Source organism: Macaca thibetana, chromosome 12 (genome assembly GCF_024542745.1).
Source record: "Macaca thibetana thibetana isolate TM-01 chromosome 12, ASM2454274v1, whole genome shotgun sequence".
In the NCBI taxonomy this organism is placed as follows: domain Eukaryota; kingdom Metazoa; phylum Chordata; class Mammalia; order Primates; family Cercopithecidae; genus Macaca; species Macaca thibetana.
In genome coordinates, this window is record NC_065589.1 from 111,128,551 (window position 1) to 111,153,568 (window position 25,018).

The window sequence follows — 25,018 nt, forward strand, 5'->3', positions numbered from 1 at the left end:
TTGACTTTTGAGAGCCATTTGTCAGGTAGAGGCAGGGTTATGGTTTGGAGACATGGAAAAGCCCCCACTCTCTTCTTTGATAACATTAATTAGGTCATCAAAAAATACAACCTACGAATACTAGGAACCCTGAGAAAAAGGAGAATTTTATACTTGGTGACCTTGCAAACAACTGACTCCATTTCTTAATAGCAGTGTTCCATGCAGCCTTCTGATCATTTTAATTTGTCTAGTTTACTTCTGAAAATGTTAGGTGGGTACCAGAAACACACATCTCATCTCTCTACCTACTCCCAGTCAAATGAGACAGTGCTTCCTAGGAAGTGATTCTCTTGAAGAGGGCTTGCTTCTGTGGCCAAAGTTACGTCCCCTGAGAAATCCGAAGAAGACTCTGGAACCTTTCCTTCAGGCAAACCTGCAAGTGCCTGGTTTTTGCTCCTGAAGTTCACAAAAAGACAGGATAATAGCAAAGCTCATTCATGGATGTAATATTTTTAAGAAATATTTAGACTGAGCACGGTGGCTCCCTCCTGTAATCCCAGCATTTGGGGAGGCCGAAGCAGGCAGATCGCTTGAGGGCAGGAGTTCAAGACCAGCTTGGCCAACATGGCAAAACCCTGTCTCTACTAAAAATACAAAAAAAAAAAAAAATGAGCCAGGGGTCATGGTGGCACTTGCCTGTAATCTCAGCTGCTCGGGAGGCTGAGGCAGGAGAATTGCTTGAACCCGGGAGGTAGAGGTTACAATGAGCCAAGATCATGCCATCATACTCCAGCCTGGACAACAACGTGAGATTCTGCTCTGTCTCAAAAAAAAAAAAAAAAAATTAAAGTGCCGTCTTATGCACAGGACACTTTTAAGAAAGTGTTGCAATACAGGTTTGTGCAAATATGTGTAGATAAATTATTTACCACCTTAAAAATATTATACTATAAGCTTATAACACTGTAATTCCTAGTAACTCTGAAGAGCAAAATTTTATAGAACTTAAAACATATTGTAGAACTCAAAACATATCATAAGTCTGAAAGGTATTGTTTTCCATCATGGGCCCTTATATGGCAACTAATCAAAACATATTTATTGGTGCTTTCTTCTATGACCAGCAAGCATTTTACTAGACAATATGGAGGATATATTCATTGACTCTACAAATGTTTGAGTGTCCTCTGTGTGTCATGTTCCACTGAAGGTACTAGTCTATCTTAGAATGGCCTTAACTTCAAGGCACTGATTATCTAACAAAAAAACAAAACAGGCCAGGCATGGTGGCTCATGCCTGTAATCCCAGTACTTTGGGAGGCCGAGGCAGGTGGATCACCTGAGGTTGGGAGTTCAAGACCAAACTGGCCAACATGGTGAAACCCCATCTCTACCAAAAATACAAAAAGTAGCTGGGCATGATGGCATGCACCTGTAATCCCAGCTACTCAAGAAGCTGAGGCAAGAGAATTGCTTGAACCCAGGAGGCGGATGTTGCAGTGAGCCAAGATTGCACAACTGCACTCCAGCCTGCGTGACAGAGTGAGACTCTGTCTCAAAAACAAAACAAAACAGAACAATTAAGACTCTGACTTTCTAGAGCTTGTATTTTAGAGGGAGGAGGTAGACAACACATTGAAAAACATGGCCAGGTGCAGTGGCTCATGCCTGTAATCCCAGCACTTTGGGAGGCCTAGGGGGAGGATCACCTGAGGTCGGAAGTTGGAGACCAGCATGGCCAACATGGTGAAACACCGTCTCTACTAAAAATACAAAAATTAGCCAGGTGTGATAATGCCTGCCTGTAGTCCCAGCTACTACTCAGGAGGCTGAGGTAGGAGAATCACTTGAACCCAGGAGGCAGAGGTTGCAGTGAGCCAAGATCGTGTAACTGCACTCCAGCCCGGGTGAGAAAGCGAGACTGTCTCAAAAAAAAAAAAAAAATCATAAATAAGTAAATGCAGATTGTGACAAATACTCTGAAAGAAATTAACATGGAGAGTTGACCAGGAGAGGTCAGTTTTCAATGATTTCTTAGGAAAGGTCTCCCTGAGGAGATGGCTTTTGTTCTGAAGACTGAGATCAAGCCAATAATGTGAACAGCTGTGGGGAGAGCAATCTTGGCAGAGGAAACAACGGGTGAACTTCAGAAAGAAGACCAGGTGTGGCTAAATCCTTGGTGGGCAAGGAGAGGTAGGAGATGGGACTGGAGAGGTGGGCAGCAGCCTATAAGCAGAGTCCTGAGGATCTTGGTAAAAAGTCTGAATGCATTGTTAGTGGAATAGGGACCACTGATAGGTCTTAAGACATTGACAATATTCTAGGTGATTTTTTTTAAAAATTACTCTGCCTGCCAGATGGAGAATGAATAGAAAGTAGATGGGTGATGGGGACATAAGGTTATTGTGGGAGTCTAGAGAGAAATGCTGTTGTCTTGGACTTGAGAGACAGTCATGGGTATGTAAAGAAATTGACAAATTTAAGATAAATTTTGGGCCAGGCACAGTGACTCACGCCTGTAATCCCAGCAATTCGGGAGGTCAAGGCGAGAGAATTGCTCTAGCCTAGGAGTTCCAGACAAGCCTGGGTAACATGGCAAAACCCTGTCTCTACCAAAAATTAGCTGAGCATGTTGACACGCACCTGTAGTCCTAGCTACTTAGGAGGCTGAAGTGGGGAGATCGTCTGAGCCCAGGAGGTCGAGGCTGCAGCGAGCCATGATCATGCCACTGCATTCCAGCCTGGGCAACAGAGTGAGACCTTGTCTCAAAAAAAAAAAAAGAGAGAAGCTTTGAAAATAGAACTTGCTGATGAATTGGACGTGGGATTGACACAAAGGTTATTAAATCTTCCCTATCTGTGTATCTTTAGTGCTGTAAAGAGTACTTGGAACATGTACATACTGTTGAAAGAATAAAACTGGTTGAGGCTGGGTACAGTGGCTCGCACCTATAATTCTGCACTTTGAGAGGCTGAGGCTAGTGGATCACTTGAGGTCAGGAGTTCAAGACCAGCCTGACCAACATGGTGAAACCCAGTCTTTACTGAAAATACAAAATTTGCCAGGTGTTGTGACACACACCTGGAATCCCAGCTCTTTGGGAGGCTGAGGCAGGAGAATCTCTTGAACCCGGGAGGCAGAGGTTTCAGTGAGCTGAGATTGCACTGTTATACTCCAGCCTGGACAATAAGAGCAAAAACTCCATTAAAAAAAAAAAAAATGCCAGGTGCAGTGGCTCACACCTGTAATCCCAGCACTTTGGGAGGATGGGCGGGTGGGTCACGAGGTCAAGAGATCAAGACCATCCTGGCCAACATGGTGAGACCCTGTCTCTACTAAAAATACAAAAATTAGCTGGGCATGGTGGGGCACACCTGTAGTTCCAGCTACTCGGGAGGCTGAGGCAGGAGAATCGCTTGAACCCAGGAGGCAGAGGTTGCAGTGAGCTGAGATCATGCCATTGCATTCCAGCCTGATGGCAGAGCAAGACTCCATCTCCAAAAAAAAAAAAAAAAAAAAAAAAAACTGGTTGAGGATGCAGAAATGTGGAAACCGAACAATAAAAGCAGAATAGTGTTATCAAATTCTATTCTGTGTGTTATCTATAATGGCCACTAGAGAATATCAGAGATAAAACTACTGGTTCCAGATTAGGAGCAGGTGAGACATAAGGTAAGAGTAGAACAGGTGACAAAGCAGAACATAGTGCTGCTGCAAGCTGGGAAATGGGATGTGTCAAGAACCAACAAATGATAGGATGTACCCACCAAAAAATCGCCTTGTGGAAGATAGGGGAGTATAAATCCTGTTGGAAATGTCCTTAATTTGCCCCCTAAAAGGTACATTTATATCTCTAGGTCTCATTTGTTTAAGGAGCAAGCTACTGCATATGCAGTTATTATTAGGCTACACATTTTTTTTTTTTTTTTTTTTGAAACAGAGTCTCACTCGGTCGCCCAGGCTGGAGTACAATGGTCTCAGATCACTGAAAGCTCCACCTCCCACGTTCACGCCATTCTCCTGCCTCAGCCTCACAAGTAGCTGAGACTATAGATGCCTGCCACCACGCCCGGATAATTTTTTGTATTTTTAGTAGGAACGGGGTTTCACCGTGTTAGCCAGGATGGTCTTGATCTCCTGAGCTCGTGATCCGCCCTCCTCGGCCTCCCAAAGTGCTGGGATTACCGGCGTGAGCCACCACGCCCGGTCTATTATGCTACATTTTAAAAGGTAAATCTTGCAAAATCTAAAATACCTAGAGTGCTGCTTCACCTTGCAAAGTCCCCTTTACTGTGCTTTCAAGGGATTTGAACTGCGGTTCAATTATGACATAAAACAGATACTTTCAAAATCATGAATATATAGGTGGTAAGAAGACCAGGCAGCCCAATCTGTCAGAAAATACTCATCTTGGAATGACCTTAACTTTAGGTCTCCCCTGCAGGAGTTTGCCTCATTAATGTCTCCTTGGAGCAGCTGTTATCACTGAGACAGTATGACTTTTGAGGTCATTAAGTATAAGAGAAGGATGTTAAATACAAAATAGAAAAATTCAAAAAATATAGAGTCCACGAAACCTAGCACTATCTTAGCAAAATATTAGATAATATTTTTTGCAATAGATCTTATTTTTAAAAGCAATTTTAGGTTTACAGAAAATTGAACAGAAAATACAGAGCTCCCATATACTTCCTGCCCCCACACATGCACAACTTTCCTCACTACCCACCTCCCGCACCAGATCAAGATAGTATTTTTGTTTGTTTGTTTGTTTTTGAGATGGAGTTTCGCTCTGTAGCCCAGGTTGGAGTGTAGTGGCGATCTTGGCTCACTGTAAACTCTGCCTCCTGGGTTCAAGTGATTCTTCTGCCTCAGCCTCCCAAGTAGCTGGGACTACAGGCGCGCACTACCACACCCAGATAATTTTTGTATTTTTAGTGGAGACAGGGTTTCACCATATTGGCCAGGCTGGTCTCGAACTCTTGACCTCGTGATCCACCTGCCTCAGCCTCCCAAAGTGCTAGAATTACAAGCATGAGCCACCACACCCGGCCTCAAGATAGTATTTTTAATGTGATGATTTTACACACAATTTTTCCATGCCTCTCTTGTCTGACAAATATAAGTTAAAAGATTGCTTTGGCTGGGTGCAGTGGCTCACGACTGTAGTCCTAACACTTTGGGAAGCTGAGGCAGGTGGATCACTTGAGGTCAGGAGTTCGAGACCAGCCTGGCCAACATGGTGAAATCCTGTCTCTACTGAAAATATAAAAATCAGTCAGGAGTGGTGGCACACGCCTGTAATTCCAGCTACTTGGGAGGCTGAGGCACAAGAATCGCTTGAACCCAGAAGGCAGAAGCTCCAGTGAGCCGAGATCATGATATTGCACTCCAGCCTGGGTGACAGAGTGAGACTGTCTCAAAAAAAAAAAAAGATTGCTTTTCACATTGTGCATTTGTTGCAGCTAAGATAAGGAGGGCCTCTGATAGTTCAGCATGAATGAACCTTCAACCTGCCTCACAGTCCAAGTGGATAACTTACCTGGAAGCTTCAAAACCATACCCCTGCATAATACACACAGACTTTCCCAGTGTGGTGAATCAATTGCCTTCATCCCATCAGCTTCCCTGCCAGACTTAAACCGTCAGTGATCTTTTTTCTTTTTTTTTCTTTTTTTTTTTTGAGATGGAGTCTCTCTGTCGCCCAGGCTGGAGTGCAGTGGTGTGATCTCAGCTCACCACAACCTCTGCCTCCCGGGATCAAGCGATTCTCCTGCCTCAGCCTCACAAGTAGCTGGGACTACAGGCACATGTCACCACGCCCGGATAATTTTAGTATTTTTAGTAGAGAAGGGATTTCACTGTGTTGGCCAGGCTGGTCTCAAACTCCTGACCTCGTGATCTGCCTGCCTCAGCCTCCCAAAGTGCTGGGATTACAGGTGTGAGCCATTGCGCCTGGCCTTTTTTCTTACATAACTGAAGAAACCTTCTAAAACTAACAGCATACCATGCTGGATTTACCTATTTATGCTATATAATTAGTCAACTAGGGCTTTGAACTTTGACGGAAATGCAGTTTCATCATAAGATTCCATGAAGCTAACTCAACCCTTCCTTGTTCAACCCCTGGGAAAACTTATAGTTGATACAATTCAATACTAACATAGTAGGGATACTGAACAAGTTAGCAGATATCTAGTGCGTTGGTTGATTAGCTCTTTATCATACACCTACTCTGTGCCTGACATGGTACTTGTCATGCAATAATAAGTAAATCAGAATACCTCTTTGTTATTGAACTCAGTCTCAATGCAGTGGCTCTTGATTGGTTGATTTTACCCCTCAAAAGACATCTGGCAGTTTCTGTATAAAGTTTTTGATTGCCACAGTGGGTAAAATGCTACTGGCATCGAGTGGATAGAGGCAAGGGATGCTGCTAAACCTCCTACAGTAATATACAGGACAGTCCCCATGACAAAGAATTATCTGGCTGAAAATGTCAATAGTGCCAATGCTGAGATACCTTGGTCAATGAATGTAAATACATTATTCACAGATGTATTGTGCAGTAAACCCAAGTTTCCCTGGATGGTTCCACCTGCCAGGAATCCTCACTTAAAAATGAAATGCTTGAGGTCAATATAAACATCTCAAAACTGCAACAGAAATACGTAAGCCAATATTAATGTATAAGGATGAGTACTGAAAATAATAAAACATAAAGTAACTGAAGAGGCCGGGCACAGTGTCTCATGCCTGTAATCCCAGCACTTTGAGAGGCTGAGGCAGGAGGATTGCTTGAGCTCAAGAATTTGAGAACAGCCTGGGCAAGATCACAACCCCCATCTCTACAAAAAATACAAAAATTAGCCAGGCATGGTGGCATGTGCCTGTAGTCCCAGCTACTTGGGAGGCTGAGGTGGGAGGATGGCTTGCGCCTGGGAGGCAGAGGTTGCAGTGAGCTGAGATCATGTCACTGCATTCCAGCCTGGGCAACAGAGGGAGACCCTGTCTAAAAAAGAAAAATAAATAACTGAAGAAGACACAAATAAATGGAAATACATCCTGTGTTCATGGATTAGGAGAATATAGTTAAAATCTCCATGCTACTAAACATCTACATATTCAATGCAATTCCCATCAAAATTCCAATAATATTCTTCACAGAAATAGAAAGAAGTCCTAAAATTCATATGGAACCACAAAATACCCCAAATAGCCAAAGCAATGTTGAACAAAAAGAACAAAGCTGGAGGCATCATACTATCTGGTTTCAAAATATACTACAAAGATACAGTAATGAAAACGGTATGGTACTGGCAAAACAAACAAACAAACAAACAAAAACTGGACGCACAGACCAATGGAACAGAATAGAGAGCCCAGAAATAAATCCACTCATTTATAGTTAATTGATTTTCAACATAGATGCCAGGAACACACAATGAGGAAAGGAGAATCTCCAATAAATGATGTTGGGACAACTCAATATCTACATACAGAATGAAATGAGACCCTTATCTCTCACGTCATATTAAAAAATCAACTCAAAATGGATTAAAGACTAAAATGTAAGATCTGAAACTATAAAACTATTAGAAAAAAATAGAGAGGAGGGGAACCAGGCATGGTAGCTTACACTTGTAATCCCAGCACTTTGGGAGGTGGAAGCAGGAGGATCGCTTCAGGCCAGGAGTTGGACCTCCGAAAAATAAAGACATTAGCTGGTTGCGGTGGCACATGTCTGTGGTCCTAGCTACTCAGGAGGCTGAGGTGAGAGAATCCCTTGAGCCCAGGAGTTCAAGGCTGTAGTAAACTATAGTGCATCACTGCATTCCAGCTTGGGCGACAGAGTGAGACCTTGCCTCAAAATAACAAAACAAACAAACAAACAAACAAAAAACAGGGGGAGCGCTCCCTGACAGTTCTCTGGGCAATGTTTTTTTTTGGATACAAACCCAAAAGCACAGGCAACAAAAGCAAAAATAGACAAATAGGATTATATCAAACTAAAAGCTTCTGCACACCAAGGAAATGATGAACAGAGTGAAGAGACAACCTGTGGAATGGGAGAAAATATTTGTAAACCATTTATTTATGAAGGGGCTAATACGCAAAATATATAATGAATTCAAGCAACTCAATAGTGAAAAAACAAGCAACCTAATTAAAAAATGAGCAGGCTGAGCCCAGTAGGTCACACCTATAATCCCAACACTTTGGGAGGCTGAGGCGAGTGGATCATCTGAGGTCACGAGTTTGAGACCAGCCTGGCCAACATGGCAAAACCCCATCTCTACTAAAAATACAAAAATTAGCCAGGCGTGGTGGCGGGTGCCTATAATCCCAGCTACTCAGGAGGCTGAGGCAGGAGAATTGCTTGAACCTGGGAGGCAGAGGTTGCAGTGAGCCAAGATTATGCCACTGCACTCCAGCCTGGGTAACAAAGCAAGACTCAAAAAATATTAAAAAAATAAAATAAAATAAAATAAAAAATAAATAAATAAAAAATGGGCAAAACGCCTGAATTGGCGTTTCTCAAAAGAGGAAACACAAATGCTCAGCAGGTATATTTTTTTAAATGTTCAACATCATTAATCATTACAGAAATGCAAATTAAAACCACAACGAGATACTATCTCGCACCTACTAGAATGGTTGTTATGAAAAAGACAAAAGTTAACAGTGGTAGAGAGGATGCAGAAAAAAAGGAAACCCTTGCCCACTGTTGGTGGAAATGGAAATTAATACGGCCAATTATGGAAAACAGTATTGAGGTTTCTTTAAAAATTAAAAATAGAACTACCGTATAATCTGACAAGCTCACTACTGGATATATATCCAAAGGAAATTAAATCAGTACAGTTGTCCCTTGGTGTCCTCGGGGGATTGGCTCCAGGCACCCCTGAGGATAACAAAATTAGCAGATACTCAGTCTCTGATATAAAATGGAATAGTATTTGCATATACCTGTAAGTCATCTCTAGATCACTTCTAATACCTGTATAAATCTGTTCTCATACTGCTATAAAGAACTTTCCTGAGACTGGGTAATTTATAAAGGAAAGAGGTTTAATTGATTCACAGTTTCACGTGGCTGGGGAGGCCTCAGGAAATTCACAATCATGACAGAAGGCGAACCAGGCACCTTCCTCCCAGGGCGGCAGGAGAGAAAGAAGTGCAAGCAGGGGAAGTGCTAGATGCTTGTAAAATCATCAGCTGTCATGAGAACTCACTCACCATCACAGGAACAGCATGGGGGAAACTGCCACCATGATCCAATCACCTCCCACCAGGTCACTCCCTTGACATGTGGGGGTTATGGGGAGTACAATTCAAGATGAGATTTGGGTAGGGACACAGAGCGAAACCATGTCAACACCTAATACAGTGTAAAAGCTACGTAAATAGTTGTTATACTGTATTGCCTTTTTATTTTTATTGTCTTTTTATTTTTATTGTATTGCTATTTTTATTGTTTTGTTTTCTGAACATTTTTTATTTATGGTTGGTTGAATCCATGGATGTGGAGGGCCAACTTTATGTCTAATACATATTCTGTGTTCCCATGTTCATTGCAGCATTATTCACAGTAGCCAAGTTATAGAATCAACCTGTGTCCATCAATAGATGAATGCGTTCGACAATGTGGTAGGTATATACAATAGAATACTATTCAGCCTTCGGAAAAAATCTGTCATTTGTGACAACATGGATGATTCTGGGAGACATTATACTAAGTGAAAAAAGTCAGGCACAGAAAGACAAATGCCATATGATCCCACTTACATGTGAAATCTAAAAGAGTTGAACTTAAAGAACCAGAGAAGAGAATGGTGGTTACCCGGTGCTGGGGGGAGGAAGGGTTGGGGAGATGCCGATCAAAAAACACAAAATTTCAGTTAGATAGTATGAATAAGTTCACGTGATCTACTGTACAACATGGTGACTAGAGATAATAACACTGTATTATGTTATTAAAAATTTCTGAGAGTAGGCTGGGTGCAGTGGCTCACACCTGTAATCCCAGCACTTTGGGAGACCAAGGCAGGCAGATCATGACATCAGGAGATCAAGACCATCCTGGCTAACACGGTGAAACCCAGTCTCTACTAAAAATGCAAAAAGATTAGCCAGGCGTGGTGGCGGGCACATGTAGTCCCAGCTACTCAGGAGGCTGAGGCAGGAGAATGGCTTGAACCCGGTAGGTGGAGAGTGCAGTGAGCCAAGTTGGCATCACTGCACACCAGCCTGGGTGACAGAATGAGACTCCACCTCAAAAAAAAAAAAAAATTGCTGAGAGTAGATTTTAAGTGTTTTCATCACAAAAAATAAGAATGCAAAGTAATACATACGTTAATTAGCTCAATTTAGCCCTTCTACAATATATACATATTTCAAGACAACATGTACGTGATAATTAAAATAAATATCAATTAAAATAAATTTTAAAATGTTTTTTAAAAGGAATATTATAGAAGCAATTGCTGGAATTTGAATATGGAGCCTGTGCATTAGATGATAATATGGTATCCAAGCTAAATATACTGAATTTGATCAGTGTTCTGTGGTTAAATAAGATAATATCCTTGTTCCCAGGAGACTCATCAGGAAAGGGTTATGGTATCTGCAACTTTCTCATCAATAGTTCAACAACACTAGTAGTAGTAATAATAACAATATGTGTGTATGTATTTTATTATGCATAGATATAAAGGGATGGTGGTAGAACAAATACTGCAGAATGCTAACAATTAGATAAGTGAGACGAAGACTGTATGAGGGTTCATCATACTATTATTGGCAACTGTTTTATAGATTTACATTTTTCTTTTTTTTTTTTTTTTTTTTTTTTGAGACTGAGTCTCACTCTATTGCCCAGGCTGGAGTGTAGTGTTGCGAACTTGGCTCACTGCAATCTCCACTTCCCAAGTTCAAGCAATTCTCCTGCCTCAGCCTCCCGAGTAGCTGGGATTACAGGCATCCGCTGCCATGCCCAGCTAGTTTTTGAATTTTGTATTTTTAGTAGAGACGGGGTTTCACCATGTTGGCCAGACTACCCTCAAACTCCTAACCTCTAGTGATCCACCCACCTCAGCCTCCCAAAGTGTTGAGATAATAGGCATGAGCCACTGCACCTGGCCTTATATTTTCAAAGTAAAAAAAAAATTAAATTACATATATCCGCCCAGGTGTGGCTCACTGTAGCCTCCAACTCCTCAGGCTCAGATGATCCTCCCAACTCTTAACCCCTGAAACTCTAGATAAACTCTACTATGATCTAGAATGACTCCAGACTATTATATACTCTTATGATCTCATAATAGTGAAGACATAAACAATTGATCATCCTCATCACCCCAAGTCTGGAACATCATTAATTGTCTGATACACTCATTTGTTCAATAAACATTTAGTGAGTGCTGAACCCTCTCCTCCACCAGCCTTTCATGATCTCAGTAAATGAACCTCCAAGGCATGCTAAAGTGTGGAAGGGTCGCTCTTTATTCACCTCTGTTCCTCACACCTTAGTACATCAACCAATTCTGCCAGCTCTTACCTTCCAAACGCCTCCTGAGTCCAGCTATTTTTCACAACCTCCACCTTCACATTCTGGTCCCAAACCACCGTCACCTCTTCCTTGACTACCAGAACTGCTCCTGATGGAACTGCTTCCATTCTTGCCCTATACAGTCTATTCTCAAAACTAGAAATATCTAGAAAGACCTTCTACAAATGTGAATCAGATTATGTCACTCTCATTCTCAAAAGCCTCCCACTATTCCCAGCACAGTGAAAATCCACATTTCTTATTGAAGCCTTCAAAGTCCTATATACACTGCCCTCTACCTACCTCTCCTCCCACTTAATCCCAGCTCACAAGATTCCAGCCAAAGCACCTTCATGCTGTTCCTTCATGATTCCTTGCCTAGAATATTTGCATTCTCTTCTTTTACATTATTTCCAAAGTGTTCCAACATTACTTTCTCAGAGAGGTTTTTCCCAATACACCCAATCTAAAATTACTTCTCCTGGCTGGGTGTGGTCACTCACGCCTGTAATCCCAGCACTTTGGGAGGCCAAGGTGGCAGGATCACTTGCGGTCAGGAGTTTGAGACTACCCTGGCCAACATGGCGAAATCCTGTCTTACTAAAAATACAAAAATTAGCTGGGCGTAGTGGTGTGGTCCCAGCTACTCAGGAGGCTGAGGCAGGAGAATCGCTTGAACCCAAGAGATGGAGGTTGCAGTGAACCAAGATCATGCCACTGCACTCCAGCCTGGGCGACAAGAGTGAAACTCCATCTCAAAAAAATAAATAAAATAAAATTACTTCTCCCATCGTAGTGTGTGCACGTGCATGCCCCCCACCCCCAACACACTCCCATCACTCTTCATTCTCCTACCTTCCCATATTCTCTTTAAAATAGCACTTATGGCTGGGCATGGTGGCTCACACCTGTAATCCCAGTACTTTGGGAGGCTGAGGCCGGCGAATCACCTGAAGTCAAGAGTTCGAGACCAGGCTGGCCAACATGGTGAAACCCCATCTCTACTAAAAATAAAAAATAGCCAGGCCTGGTGGCGGGCGCCTGTAACCCCAGCTACTCAGGAGGCTGAGGCAGGAGAATCTCTTGAACCTGGGAGATGGAGGTTGCAGTGAGTTTGAGATTGCACTACTGCACTCCAGCCTGGGTGACAAGAGCAAAACTCTGTCTCAAAAAAAAAAAAAAAAAAAAAAAAAAAAAAAAAAATATATATATATATATATATATATATGGCACTTATCCCTAACTGGAACTGTGTGTGTGTGTGTGTGTGTGTGTGTGTGTGTTTTCCCACCCGAATATCAGCTCCATGAGGGCAGAAACTTTTTCTGTCTTGTACAGTGCTGCATTTCCAGCATGTAGATCAGTGCCTAAAGCACAGAAGGAGCTCAATTATTTTTGGTTTAATTTTTTACTTTTTTAGAGACAAGGTCTTGGTCTGTCACCGAGGCTGGAGCACAGTGGCACAATTATAGCACACTGCAGCCTTAAACTCCTGAGTTCAAGCATCCTCCAGCCTTAGTCTCCTGAGTATCTGGGACTACAGGCGCATGCCACCGTATCCAACTAATTTAAACTTTTTTTTTTTTTTTTTTTTACAGATGGGGTCTTGCTATGTTGCCCAGGCTGGTCTTAAACTCCTGGCCTCAAGTGATTCTCCTGCCCTGACCTCCTAAAGTGCTTGGATTACAGGAGTGAGCCACTGGGCCTGGCCTCAATTAATATTTATTGATAAATTAAACGTATGACAAATGTTCCCTGACAGTTTTTTTTTAAAGTAGCCCTCTGCTCCCGTGTAGTCAGCTTCAATTGATGGCATTGGAACCATTATTCTCAACTTTTCAGAGCTCATGCTGTTACTGCTCCCTTGTCCTCCTAGGAGCTCTTAAAAGCCAGGAATATGAGGGCAGAGAGAGAGAGAGATTCAGTTTGGAGGAGATCCATTCCCTTTTCAGTTTTGATTTACACATCGGTGACAGAGTAGGTGTCTGAACACACAGGATTATTTGAGACAACAGGAAAGGCAACTGTGATTTAAAAAAAAAAAAAAATACCTTCTCTCCTGGACTATCATCACATCTGAAATTCAACTCTTAAGGATTAAATTATTCAGTCATCTACATCAAGATATTGATTCTTCTTCAATTATTCAGACCATTAACCAGTTCTTTTTTTTTTTTTTTTTTTTGAGACGGAGTCTCGCTCTGCCGCCCAGGCTGGAGTGCAGTGGCCGGATCTCAGCTCACTGCAAGCTCCGCCTCCCGGGTCTACGCCATTCTCTTGCCTCAGCCTCCCCAGTAGCTGGGACTACAGGCGCCCACCACCTCGCCCGGCTAGCTTTTTGTATTTTTTTTTAGTAGAGACGGGGTTTCACCGTGTTAGCCAGGCTAGTCTCGATCTCCTGACCTCGTGATCCGCCCGTCTCGGCCTCCCAAAGTGCTGGGATTACAGGCTTGAGCCACCGCGCCCGGCCAACCAGTTCTTTAAAAATGGTGTTCTCCCTTCTCAGTGCCTAGCACACGCCTTGCACAGAGAGGTATTCAATAAATATTTGTTCAATAAATGAACAGACTCCCCTTTCTGAATTTACTACTTCCTTTTCCTCAGCATTCACTTGAATCTCTATTCTGCATGTCTCGCCTTTAGCACTCTGAACTGTGATAGTTGTAGTCCACCTTTAATCATACTCCTAGACATTTTGCCACAATAAATATGCTGGCTATTGGGTAACAGCAAAGACCTTGGCAGCTGACATGAAGGGCACAGATGCTTTTCTGAAATCTAATCTCTCCAGCCTAACATTTAAGCTTGCCAAGAAACTGACTCCAGCCCATGTGTTCCACACATATCTGCCCAACTTCCTTATCAGAACCCTCTGTTCCAAGGTGGCTGGCCTCCTCACTGTCCTCCGAGGCATTTGTACCTCCACCTTTATAACTGCTTCCATTTTTCCTCACTCCCTTTCCTTCTTCTGCCCATGGAAACGACACCCATTCCTTAGGGATTAGATCAAGGAACAACTTCTCCATAAATCCACCTCGGACCACGCTAAGCTAATTCATCTCACGTTCTTCTGAAATCCCACAGTGATAAGCATTAGTATCACTTGTTTGAACATATAATTACATATTATCCCGGGTCATAATTTATTTTTTCCTGCGTTTATCTTGTCTGTATGCTCAGAGAATTTATTTTATTTTTCTTATCTATTTCTTTTATATTTCATATAGAGCCCAGCTGGTTGCTTTTACTCAATGCTAGATCTCAGTTCGTACTTCTTTTAATTGAATTGAACAATGAATGAAATACATTTGACTATAGAAGAGATGTAGCTGTTATCACAAAGCTCTGGCTAAAGTCAAAGATGAATTCTAGTGGTTGGCGTTGATAGCGAGACATCACACAGAAGAACCCTGTTTCAGGACTGGGAAGGGATGAGGGCTGATAGGAAACATGACAGAGATCTTTCTGTGAAGTCAGCTCCCATAAATATGGCCTGGCTTTCCTGCGGAAATACAGTAGAAATAATTATACTGCCAGATTAAGTATGTTGAATTTTTACACATAATTTGTCCTGGTAACCAAATTACTTAATCTTTCAAAAGTAACCTCTTTTCAGATACATTAGAAAATAAGTAGACCTTCCATCACTGGATCTACCTGTACATTATAACATCAAGTGCTGAATGCCTGATTTCAGGTCTGCAATATCCTGTCATATCAGAAGCAAGGAAACTATCAAAGATGACGGTGGCCATGTGAAAAAGATTCTGAAACCTCTTCATGAGGCTCCTCCTGGCAAAAGATGGAGCAATTTTACCAATAATCAGAGTAGTGATTGTCATAGATTAAAATATATTAAATATGTTTTAAATCCATAAAGTAATTTTTAAAAATACTTTAAAAACTCATTTGTCACCTTTCTGGTCACCTTTTGTTAGTTTGTTTAAAATCCATACTTTTTTTTTTAATGTGTTAAAAACTCATTTGTCACCTTTCTGGGTTTTGTTTGTTTGTTTGTTTGTTTTTGAGATGGAGTCTGCCTCTGTCATCCAGGCTGGAGTGCAGTGATGCAATCTTGGCTCACTGCAACCTCCACCTCCTGGGTTCAAGTGATTCTCCTACCTCAGCCTCCCAAGTAGCTGGGACTACAGGCAGGTGCCACCAGGCCCAGCTAATTTTTGTATTTTTTTTTAGTACAGTCAGGGTGTCACCATGTTGGCCAGGCTAGTCTCAATCTCCTGACCTCAAGTAATTTGCCTACCTTAGCCTCCCAAAGTGCTAGGTTTACAGGCGTGAGCCACCACACCCTGCCATTTGTCACTTTTCTAAAGTGTTAACATTAGGTAACCATTTTGAAAAACGTTAGTTTTTCTTTCTAGAAATATTGTTGCTATTCAATAAAGGAAGAATAATAGTGGAATATCACTGACTGGTAGATTATGTTATTGACATAATTCTTCACCCATTACAGTAGCCATATCTCTTTTCTTTTCTTTTCTTTTTCTTTCTTCTTTCTCTTCCTTTCCTTCCTTCCTTCCTTCCTTCCTTTCTTTTTCTCTTTCTTTCTTTCTTTCTTTCTTTCTTTCTTTCTTTCTTTCTTTCTCTCTCTCTCTCCTTCCTTCCTTCCTTCCTCCTTCCTTCCTAGCTTCCTTCCTTCCTTTCTTCTTTCCTTCCTCCTTCCTTCCTTCCTTCCTTCCTTCCTTCTTTCTTTCCTTCTTTCTTTCTTTCTTTTCTTCTTTCTTTCATTCTTCCTTTGGACAGACTCTCACTCTATCACCCAGGTTGGAGTGCAGTGGCGCTATCTCAACGATCTCAGCTCACTGCAATCTCTGTGTCCCGGGTTCAAGTGATTCTCAGGCCTCAGCCTCCCGAGTACCTGGGACTACAGGTGTGCACCATCATGCCCGGCTAATTTTTGTATTTTTAGTAGAGATGGGGTTTCACCATGTTGGCCAGGCTGGTCTCAAACTCCTGAGCTCAAGTGATCCACCCACCTAGGCCTCCCAAAGTACTGGGATTACAGGCCTGAGCCACCACACCTGGCATGTAACTTTGTTTCTATGTAGCTTCTCCATGTGACTCCCTCCTGCAGAGCTGCTAGCTGTCAAGGTGGTCAATTAGGACAAGACTAACTTAAAGTAACAATTAAGCCTTATTCATTACTGTGATAATGCAGGCAAGAGACAAAAGAGAAAGGCACCAGCTTCCCAGTGTCCCAGTTTTCCCAGGGAACATCACCAGACTAGGGTCAGATGGGTACAGCAGAGACAGTGGGAATCATCTCATTGCTGAGGAACCCTGAAAAAACGGAGTAAGGGACTGGAAGAAGGGAGAGAAGGAAGGGCTCAGAGTGCAAAAGTACTGAGTTAAATTACAGAAAAAGGCCTCTGTCAAGGCCCCCAATAAGGGGATCTTCGAAGATGCACGTCAGAAGTACCTTAGCTGAGGCCCCCAATAGAGAAACCTCTGAACGGAGGCACCTAAGTTAGGAATGCAGAATGTATAAGGACATGGCTGGCCTGCGGAGAGGGCCATGGGTCCTTGACTAACTTCCTGCAGAGACTGCAATGCACTGGCTGTGCACCAAGTGCGGTGTGAAGAGGGCAGCTTCCCACCATGAGTCTTGCCAGGTAAAGCTTTCTAATTTCCCATCATCAGGTCTGGAAGATCACACATAAGATTCTGGACTGGAAGCTGACTCCTCACCTTCCACTCGAGGCAAGATTACTTTGCTACCGCTTGACTTTGGATTTGGCCATATGACTTGCTTTGGCCCACAAGATGAGGTGAAGGTGATGTTAAATAAGTGAAATAAATATTTACTATTGTATGCTGCTGAGATGCTTTGATTATGTTCTTATGCAGGTATAGCTAACTAATGCAATCTTCATTTTGCAACCCAAATTAATTGATGGATCAAGGCAATGATTCTCAATGGCTGCTAACATCACAGAACAAGAGACAATCTGATATGATGTGTCTCCCGATAGAAGTATACACGACCCCTGTGAAATAGCCTTGCCAAAGATCAAACGTGAAATGGATCAAGGCTCTAGATCTAACTACCAATTTACAGGAGACACAGGTAATAGGAGAAAGTGTTAACAATGCTAAAATCCAGGATGGGAGTAGTGCTTCACACCCACCTGTAATCCCAGCATTTTGGGAGGCTGAGGCAAGAGGATCACTTGAGGACAACATAGGAAAACCCTGTCTCTCCTGAAAATACAAAAAAATTAGTCAGGAGTGGTAGTGCATGCCTGTAGTCCCAGCTACTTGGGAGGCTGAGGCAGGAGAATTGTTTGAACCTGGGAGGTGGAGGTTGTAGTGAGCCAAGATCATGCCACTGCACTCCAGCCTGGGTGTCAGAGCAACACTCTGTCTCAAACAACAACAACAAAACAATTCTAATTTCCAATTATGGAAAATTCTGAGAACAAATTATATAGTTTCTTAAATAATTTGAAACAGAAAAAAAAAAGGAAGAGGAAACTATTAAAAGAGACTTAGGAAATATAAAAATCGGCCAGGCACGGTGACTTATGCCTGTAATCCCAGTACTTTGGGAGGCTGAGGCAAGCGGAACACTTGAGGTCAGGAATTTGAGACCAGCCTGGCCAACGTGGCAAAACCCTGTCTCTACTAAAAATACAAAACATAGCCAAGCATGGTGGTGCACACTTGTAGTCTCAGCTATTTGGGAGGCTGAGGCAGGAGAATAGCTTGAAACCGGGAGCCAGAGATTGCAGTGAGCCAAGATTACACCACTGCAGTCCAGCCTGGGCAACAAAATGTGACTCTGTCTCAAAAAAAAAATAAAAATAAAAATAAAAATCAATTACCATGTATAGACCTTATTTAGATCCCACTTAAAGCAAAATATTCAAGATAATTTTGAAACAAAAACAATTCTTCATAGCTGAGCGTGATGACTCACACCTGTAATCCCAACCCTCTCGGGGGGCTGAGGCATGAAGATTGCTTGAGCCCAGGAGTTCAAGACCAGCCTGGACAATATAGTGAAACACTTGTCTCTACAAAATAATAATAATAGAATTATTTCAAAAGGCTAGTTGTGATTCCAACAATGGATATTTGATATTTTAGGAAACTATTGCTAATTTTTTTAGGAGTGTTAATGGTTCTGTGACTGGTCCATTTTATCTATTGCAGCATAATAAATAATCCCCAAACTCAGTAGCTTAAAGCAACCACCATTTTATTAAATCTTACAACTCTGTGAACCAGGAATTTTGAATAGGGCTCCGCTGGATGGTTTTTCTGCTTCAGAGTGGCTCTAACCAAAGCCATTTGGTGATATTCACTTGGCAGATGGGCAGATCTAAAAGGTCTAAGATGGTTTGACTTACATGTCTGGTGCCTTGGAAAGGAAGACTGGAAGGCTAACCTCAACTGAGACTTTACACTAAAGCACTGACATGTGATCTCATCAGCATAGCAGTTTCAGGGTTTTCAGACTTCTTATATGGAAGCTTAGAGTTCTCAAAGGATGTATCCCAAGAGGTCAAGATGGCAGCTTCAAAGCTTCTTAAGACCTAACTTCAGAAGTTCTGGAATAATACTTCTGCCACATTCTACTGATCAAGCAAGACTCTATGGCCAGCTGAGATTCAAGATGAGGGGAATTAAACTTTCCCTCTCAATGGGAGAAGTAGAAAAAATGTAAGATCATCTATAATCTACCACCATGCTTATATTTTTAAAAGATTCTCTTATCTTTTAGAGGTATATACTAACTAAAGTATTTATAGATGAAAAATATGTGGTCTGAGATTTCCTTCAAAATATTTGGGGTAGTAAAGGTATGGAGTATAGATGAAAGGAGGATTAGCCAAGAATTTATCATAGTTGAAGCTGGATGATAGGTATATGGGGAGTTCATTATATTATTCTACTTCTATATATGTTTGAAATTTTTCATAAAAATAAATTTCAGGGCCAGGCGTGGTGGCTCACGCCTGTAATTCCAGCACTTTGCGAGGCCCAGGCGGGCAGATCACGAGGTCAGGAGATCAAGATCATCTTGGCCAAGGTGGAAAAACCCCTTCTATACTGAAACACACACCCACACACCCCCCACCCCCCCCACACACACACACAAAATTAGCTAGGCATGGTGGCACGTGCCTGTAGTTCCAGCTACTCGGGAAGCTGAGACAGGAGAATCGCTTGAACGCAGGAGGCGGAGCTTGCAGTGAGCAGAGATCGCGCCACTGCACTCCAGCCTGGCGACAGAGCAAGACTCCGTCTCAAAAAAAAAAGAAATTTCAGAACAAGTAAAGATTTTTTTCCCCCCAAAAGCTGTGTAATGTGAAAGACAAGGCCACCAGAAACACCACTGGTACCATGAATTTGGTATATAATATATCTTTACTGTTATCAAACATTTAGAGAGCCTGAATAAATTACTACTATGGTAGTAGGAATTTCACTTTGGGAGGCTGAGACGCTCGGATCACGAGGTCAGGAGATCGAGACCATCCTGGGTAACACGGTGAAACCCCATCTCTACTAAAAAAAAGTACAAAAACAAGCCGGGCAAGGTGGCGGGCGCCTGTAGTCCCAGCTACTCGGGAGGCTGAGGCAGGAGAATGGCATGAACCTGGGAGGCGGAGTTTGCAGTGAGCTGAGATCGCACCACTGCACTCCAGCCTGGGCGACAGAGCGAGACTCTGTCTCAAAAAAAAAAAAAAAAAAAAATTAGAATTTGAAGGAGAAAGTTTCATTTCCTTAAATTACTAGTGTGCAATTATATATATGGTTTGAATTTACAGATGTTTTGTATTTGCTATATTGTTAGTAATTTTAGAGTTCCATAAAATGCTTGCAGTACCTAATACAACACAAACCTCAACTGGGTGCTGGCTATGTGGCTTAAAAAGTTTACTTTTAAATAGTTATATTGCTCACATCCTTCCAGGAAAAGAGTCAGCTATTTTTCAGTTAAAAATTAATGTGCTTTAATAACCACATTTTTCCTTAAGGCATGATACGATGACTGAATTTTTTTCCACTCTGGTAGACTTGCCACAGTATCTCTAATCCAGGCACAACTCAAATGAATAACTAAATGAAAACAAGAATTGCATGACATCTGAATGTGTGAAATGCGTGCAGCACTTTCAGTTTCCCTAAACACTTATTTTCATGTCCACTCTGCCTGTTGTTGAACAATGTGCAACTCTAAATAATCTGATTCTTGCTGATCTCTCTTTATGCATAAAAATAGAGAGGCTAGGCCGGGAGCGGTGGCTCAAGCCTGTAATCCCAGCACTTTGGGAGGCCGAGATGGGCGGATCACGAGGTCAGGAGATCGAGACCATCCCGGCTAACACGGTGAAACCCCGTCTCTACTAAGAAATACAAAAAAAAAATAGCCGGGCGAGGTGGCAGCGCCTGTAGTCCCAGCTACTCGGGAGGCTGAGGCTGGAGAATGGCGTGAACCCAGGAGGCGGAGCTTGCAGTGAGCTGAGATCCGGCCACTGCACTCCAGCCTGGGCGACAGAGCGAGACTCCGTCTCAAAAAAAAAAAAAAAAAAAAAATAGAGAGGCCAGGCCACTAACACTTACATTACTAACTATGTGACCAAATGCCCATAACTACCACATTGGTATTGTGCCGTATGGAGGATTCAAATCCACACAGTCTCTGGATTTGATGCCAACACTTTCTGTTACAGTATAGTGAATGGAAGTCCTAAACAGTGGGTGGGGAGGTTCCAGCCCCGTTTAACAAACATACGGTGATTCAGAGGAAAAACAGCTTGGGGAGAAGACAAATGAAGTGACACTGGTGCTCTGTTTGTATATAGCAACTCGCATTCCCATCTCAACACTATGAAAGCCCTGTATAGAAGCATCTCCTTCCCACAGTCCTTCCGCATGATGCTAAAGTAGGAAAACTAGAGAATGAATTAGATGCATTAGCCGTGTGACCTTGAGGAAGACATTTACTGTTTCTATGCCTCAGTTTTTTTGTTCTTTTGTCTTGTATTTCTGAGACGGAGTCTTCCTCTCTCACCCAGGCTGGAGTGCAGTGGCACGATTTCGGCTCACTGCAACTTCCGCCTCCCGGCTTCAAGCGATTATCCTGCCTCAGCCTCCCGAATAGCTGGGACAACAGGCGCATGCCACCATGCCCTGCTAACTTTTGTATTTTTAGTAGAGATGGGGTTTTACCATATTGGTCAGGCTGGGCTTGAACTCCTGACCTCAGGAGATCCACCCACCTCGGCCTCCCAAAGTGCTGGGATTACAAGTGTGAGCCACTGTGCCCAGTCTATGCCTCAGTTTTATCATCTATATAATAAAGGTTACAATCTGTTTCACCTATCACACAGCACTGTTAGGACCATCAACTTGTATAATGTTCTCTGAAACAATTTTGCAAACCTTGTAGCTCTCTACAAGTTATTATTAGAATTAGTATTCAACATACATAAACATTTTTCTACTAAAAGAAATCTACAGCTATTTTACCCCCCCCAAAAAAATCTTCCTCATTTCCAGTCCCTCTAGTATCTTCCATCATGTATCTTTAGACAATTAAATGCTATCACTTTTAAGATTAAAAAAAAAAAAAAAAGACTGGGCACGGTGGCTCAAGCCTGTAATCCCAACACTTTGGGAGGCCGAGCCAGGTGGATCACCTGAGGTCTGGAGTTCAAGACCAGCCTGGCCAACATGATGAAACCCTATCTGTAATAAAAATACAAAAAAATTAGCTGAGCATGGTGGCAGTTTCCTGTAATCCCAGCTAATCAGGAGGCTGAGGCGGGAGAATCGCTTGAACCCAGTGGGCAGAGGTTGCAGTGAGCTGAGATCACGCCACTGCACTCCAGCCTGGGCAACAAGAGGAAAACTGTCTCAAAAAAAAAAAAAAAAAATCTGAATTACAAGGACATGAAAGTGACTTCTAGTCACCTACTAAATATTCATTCTGTTCTTCTTCTATTCCAAAGGAACCAAGATTTTATTCACAGTGACAATGTGCCCAGCTAAAAAGCTGTATTTCCTGTTCCATCTTATTACTAGTTACAGTCTTGTAACTAAGGCCACTATTGTGACAGGTTATTTAGAGATTTGGAGGTAAACACCAAAACAATCAGATGAAGGAGTTGAAATCACATTTTTCTCTCACTCTCTTGTCACTGTGTCTATTTGCTAGGAATACTTTTCTGTGCAGATACCACACTTTTTCCAAAATGCTCTCAACTGGCTGTCGAATGTGGAAAATTCTGATTCATTCATATTAAAGCATTAATGGCTAATAGTAATATAATGTTTGAAACTCTTTAAGGATGATTGAACTTAATATGATCCCCCAGTCAAAAGAAGGAAGAGCTTAAGAAAACTTAATTTTCATATACTATAATAAAAATTTGATAATGTCTAAAATGAAGGAATAGCGTAAACTGTGGCAAACAAAGGAAACAGCAAAAAGATGATAAGCATGGAATGAAGACTGGTGAGTGGGGCAAGGTCCTGTTCTTAAGGAGACATCATTCCTATGCTATTCTAAGCCTTCACATTTCTGCTGCTTTTCACCAGGCACGGTGGCTCACGCCTATAATCCCGGCACTTAGGGAGGCTGAGGCAGGTGGATCACTTGAAGTCAGGAGTTTGAGACCAGCCTGGCCAACATGGTGAAATCCTGTCTCTACTAAAAACACAAAAGTTAGCTGGGCATGGTGATGCACACCTGTAATCCCAGCTATTTGGGAGGCTGAGGCAAGAGAATTGCTTGAACTCGGGCAGAGGAGGTTGCAGTGAGCCAAGATCACGCTATTGCACTCCAGCCTGGGTGACAGCAAAACTCCCGTCTCAAAAAAAAAAAAAAAAAAAAAAGTTCTGCTACTTTTGCTACCATTCAAAAAAGCCATAAGTACTTTTGTTTTCTTTTTTTTTTTTTTTTTTTTTTTTTTGAGATGGAGTCTTGCTCTGTAACCCAGGCTGGAGTCCAGTGGTGCAATCTCGGCTCACTGCAACTTCTGCCTCCTGGGTTCAAGCAATTCTCCTGCCTCAGCCTCCCGAGTAGCTGGGACTACAGGCATGTGCCACCACACCTAGCTAATTTTTTGTATATAAGTACATATTGATTAGATTCTTTAAAAAAATGTAAATAGTTGTTGTGCATAGTAATATCATAAGATATAAGATAGGCCGGGCGCGGTGGCTCAAGCCTGTAATCCCAGCACTTTGGGAGGCCGAGACGGGCGGATCACGAGGTCAGGAGATCGAGACCATCCTGGCTAACACGGTGAAACCCCGTCTCTACTAAAAAATACAAAAAACTAGCCGGGCGCAGTGGCAGGCGCCTGTAGTCCCAACTACTCGGGAGGCTGAGGCAGGAGAATGGCGTGAACCCGGGAGGCGGAGCTTGCAGTGAGCTGAGATCCGGCCACTGCACTCCAGCCTGGGCGGTAGAGCGAGACTCCGTCTCAAAAAAAAAAAAAAAAAAAAAGATATAAGATATATCCAGTGCTTCTATATCATCTTTCCCACAACCAGGTGCTACTATTTATTAATACTGTTCACAAATATCTTTAAAATGCTTGTATTAGCTTAACACCTTAATTTTGTGTAGGACTGTGCCTGTTTCTATTTATCTTCACTTGTTTTGTGTCATGTGACCACAGCTGAAACAATTTCCTGACCAAAAAGGCAACTAGTTATAGGTTGAGCTGGCCTTGCTCAAAAGGTCAACCCAACTGGAACATTCTGTATCAGATGTCAACTCAGAGATTCAGATACATTTTCTCTTCAGAAGATACGAATGCAAAAGAAAGAACAATTGGGCTGAGCACGGTGGCTCACGCCTATAATCCCTGAACTTTGGGAGGCTGAGGTGGGTGGATCACCTGAGGTCAGGAGTCCGAGACCAGCCTGGTCAACATGGTGAAACCCCATCTCCACAAAAAAATACAAAAAATTAGCTAGGTATGGTGGTGCGCACCTGTAATCCCAGCTACTTGGGAGGCAGAGGCAGGAGAATCGCTTGAACCCAGGGTGCAGAAGTTGCAGTGAGTCGAGATTGGGCTGTTACACTCCAGCCCAGGTAACAGAGAGAGAGCCTGAGGAAGGAAGGAAGGGAGGGAGGGAGGGAGGGAGGGAGGAAGGGAGCTAGGGAGGGAGGGAGGGAAGGAGGAGAGAACAATTGAAATGGAGGCTGAGTAGAGGAAGACGTACAGAGAGAAAAGCTCCTTGCAATGACGGTGAGGTCATGAGAATAGGAATAGTATGTCTGCTTCTGAGGTGGCCACAAGCTTACTGGGCAACACAAGTACTGTGCAACCCTCAATGATGTTAGGTTTTCTATGCAGTCAGTATGTAGAACTGCAGAGAGGTTTCCCCGCCAATTTTCTAAACTTATAAGAAATGCCTCTTATCTGACATGTCTGTGCCGTAGAATATAGTGGATGCTGTTGTGAGATGTAAGATTATAATGGATGCTGTTGTGGGAT

The 25,018-nt window shown here is 42.5% G+C and overlaps 1 long non-coding RNA gene across 1 annotated transcript in view; it reads right to left on the reverse strand.

The window, feature by feature from the left end:
* Positions 1 to 584: 584 nt before the first annotated feature.
* LOC126932860 (uncharacterized) overlaps positions 585 to 25,018 on the reverse strand; it is a 68,839-nt gene continuing 44,405 nt past the window's right edge. The window contains exon 4 of the long non-coding RNA XR_007718350.1: positions 585 to 801. This is a non-coding gene — a long non-coding RNA (uncharacterized LOC126932860). The remainder of the gene's footprint in view (positions 802 to 25,018) is intronic.